Source organism: Rattus norvegicus, chromosome 1 (assembly GCF_021556685.1).
Source record: "Rattus norvegicus strain SHRSP/BbbUtx chromosome 1, alternate assembly SHRSP_T2T, whole genome shotgun sequence".
Lineage (NCBI taxonomy): Eukaryota > Metazoa > Chordata > Mammalia > Rodentia > Muridae > Rattus > Rattus norvegicus.
Genome location: NC_141534.1, coordinates 179,950,686 through 179,954,458, shown reverse-complemented (window position 1 = coordinate 179,954,458; position 3,773 = coordinate 179,950,686).

The window sequence follows — 3,773 nt, the reverse complement described above, 5'->3', positions numbered from 1 at the left end:
CTGGCTAACCCCTGAACTGAGCATGCCCAGGAAAAGATGAAGCATCTCGGCTAAAGACAAAAACACTTTAGAAAAAAGTCACTGCTACAAAATAAGACTGGTCAGAAGTCAGTCAAGTAAACCCCCATGAAGGTGGGCACGATGGTGCAGCACCCCAGGAGCAGGGGGGAACTGCAACAAATTCGGGGTGAGCTGGCTGCTGATGGGTGCCAGGCCAGCTGGGTCAGATCCTGTATTAGAAGTAAGGGAGGAGGGGCAGACAGACACATTTATCATGAGGGGAGAGGCAAACTGTCTAAATTTGCATGACGAGGTCCTGTAATTCTTTACAAAAACTATTCAACCCGATAAACAACTTTACCAACAGTGGATACAGGGTCAGCCCACAAGTCAACTAAATTCCCATGTATTCACAATGGGTAGATTAAAGTGGGATTTAAAAAAGAAGAAGAATCACATCTTTTAAAAAGATGAAACAGACTTCACTGAGGTTCAAGGCTTTTGCCCCTCAAATGGTCAAGCTAAGAAGCTGCAAAGACAAGCCACAGACTGGGAGAAAAGATTGGCAGTGGATCCGTCCAAGAATGGGCGTGTATCCGGACTGTGTCAAACCCTCCCAAGACTCAGGGACTAAAAGAAATAAACATGAGGAAAAGACTTGAGCGATCACTTCCTAATGAATGAGGAGCTAAGGGGCATGTGAAAGGCACTTAGTCTCACTGGGTCATCCAGGAAGTTCAAGTGAGAATCACAAAGAGATGCTATTACCTACCCACTAGAAGGCTAAATAGTGAAGAACGGCAACTGCCAATTCCGAAGAGGGCGTTCACTGCTGGGAGGCCTTGGGAAACGGCACGGTTGTGTGGAGAAATAAAGGGACAAGCTCTTATAAAGACACACTTGTCAATGACTCAACGATCCCCTTCTAGAAACACGGACACACGTCTACCAAAAGGCTTAGTGCAGACACCTCCCACAGCAACAGGCTACACTCAAGTACAACAGGTGGGAACGACTCAAATGCCCATCAGCTGGGGATTAGGAGTGCTTTGGGACGCCACTGTCAGAGATGAAAACGGAATGAACTGTTTATCGCTGTAAGAAATATCATTAATGACCCTGAAACACATTATTCCAAGTGAAAGAGGCGAATAGAAGGGACTTCATGCTGCATGTCGCCAATTACACAAACTCTCAGAGAAGCCAGAGGTAGAGAAACAGGACACAAACTGGTGCCTGCCTGCCTGCCTGAGTCTGGCGTTGTCCGGGGAGGGGATGGATGGCTTGCAGAGGAGTGGGAAGCTCGTGGTGGAGGTGGCGCGTTTGTGCTGTACTTTATGTGGTGATGGTTATGCAACTCAGTACAATTTTCCAAACTAATTATTTACTTCTAATGACAGCAAATTACACTTCTGAAAGGCTGGATTTAAAGACAGCATGGGTTGGGTGATGGCCCAGTCTGTAACCCCAGTGCTTTGTGGGGTGGAGGTGGAAAGAGGAGGCTCCTCAGAGCTGGCTGGTCAGCCAGTCTAGCTGGCCAGGGAGCTCCTGGTTCAGTGAGAGATCCTGACTCAAAGAATAAGGTGGAGAGCAGCAAAGGAAGCCCAGTGTCAACTCCTGGGACTACGTATGCATGTATGGGCGTGTGTGCTCATATACATTAATGCATGACTCCCAATTAATAAACACAATCACAGCTGAGAAGCTTGTCCTCATAGTTACAAGATACAGGTTCATATCTTCATGTCCTTTAGACTTGTGTAATGGTCCATTCTGTCAATAAATAATTAATGGGGATGGAGAAGAGATTCAGAGGTTGAGAGGCTGCATAGAACCCTAGCTTGGTCCCAGTACTTCTGTTAGGTGGCTCAACAACTCCCTGTAACTCAAGATCCAGGGCTCTGATGTCCTCTTCTGGCTTCCACAGTGCCTTTCTTCTCATAGTATGTGTTTCTCTCTCTCTCTCTCTCTCTCTCTCTCTCTCTCTCTCTCTCTCTCTCTCTCTCTCTCTCTCTCTCTCTCCTGGAAGTAGCAGGTGAAAGAGGCATCTCCTTCCTCTAAAACTGAAGAACAGAGAACTTATTTTTTGATAGCCTTATATAGGTTCAGAAAGGGTCTTTCTAGTCCAAAGGAGGAGGAGGGGGGGGGAGGAGAAGGAGGAGGAGGAGGAGGAGGAGGAGGAGGGGGAGGGGGAGGGGGAGGGGAGGAGGGGGAGGTCTATGAGTATTTCGGATTAAACAGAACCCATTTAATTCTCACATTCCCAGGTCTAGACCATGGTGTCTAGAGATTCTAAACGCTGATAACAGCCTCCCTATTGTGCAGATGGCCTCCTTTGTCTGTGATCCTGCATAAAGAAGGCCCTAACCTCTCCTGGTAAAGGCCCCAAAACCCCTTCACAGGGACCCTATCCACATAATTTTGTGCAACTGTGATCACCTCCCAAAGGCTCTGTCTCTGAATATCATCACAGTGGCTTGGAGTTTCAACATGGGAATGTGACAGGGTTGGGGACACGGCGGACACTGGATGTCATTGGATGCACCGGTCTATCTCATGTGATTTTGCTCCTTTTGTCTTCCATGGGAGTTATGTGTGCTGCTTTTCTAATGTTTAACCAAGCTTGCATTCCCTGGAATGGGAACCGTTTTGTCACCGACCATAATGTTTGCCCTCAACTTGCTGGTACTTTGACCTGTTTATACTTAGTAGTGGGATTACCCTATGGTTTCCCCTTCATTGCCCTGTGAGTGTAAGGCATTCATCTTAAACAACTGCAGGAGCATATTTAGAAACAAGTCTTGTGCACCATCTCAGATGCCCTTGGTTACCCTTCTCCCCCCTCCCAACCCCCATACACTTTCTACACCAGCCTTTCACTTTCAGACTTTTCACGGCTCACGACTCAGGCCATGGAGGACAAGCAGTAACAGCCCTGTTGGAAGACTGTCAGCCAATGGCAACTAGGAGACGGGGCCTTACCTGAGAAGCCAATTGCTCCCTTTTCTTTCTTCCATTGATAACTACAAGACTTTCTTCCCTCCTTGCCACATTTCCAGAAAACCCCAAATGCCAAGAATCATCTGCTGAGTGACCTCAGGTGAGTAACTCCAGTTTAAATTGCCAAAGCTGAAATATTCTCATCTATGAAACTTCCCAAGTACTGACATGAGGCTTCAGGAAAGAAAATCCCCATCTGACGAACAATGATGGGTCGGAGCCAACACTTACAACCTGTAAATATACTAACGATGTAAGAAAAATGCATGTGGGACAACGGTGAATCTCCTGCTGAGATTTGAGTCCCTTCTTCAATTTGTCTCATTATTACAGCCAAAAACTTAAAAATCTGAAATACTCTGGGTCCTATATGTTCTGGGTAAATGACATGGGCACCTCAAGGACTGTAAGGTGGCAGTCCAGAGTGACACATGACCCATGTCAATGATGTCTACTGACTTCGGTGTCCCTCTCGTTCACCCTGCCCTGAGTGTGCATCTCCTATACATTAGCAGCTACACTCTTATTCAGACTCCGCATTCTAGAAGATCTAGGCTTTGAATCCTGTATAGAAGAGGACAGGATTTTATCTGTATTTTAAGCTTTCTTGGCATAAAAACTTAGTAGTCTGCTTTTACTATCTGTGGTATTTAGTGTAAACTCTGTAGCGACGTCCCATTCCCCTGTTGTTGTTTTGGCACTGCTCCAAAACTGAGGACTTCCCTGTGTGATATCTGAAGGATAAAGTTTGAACTCTGTTGACCTATTTGATT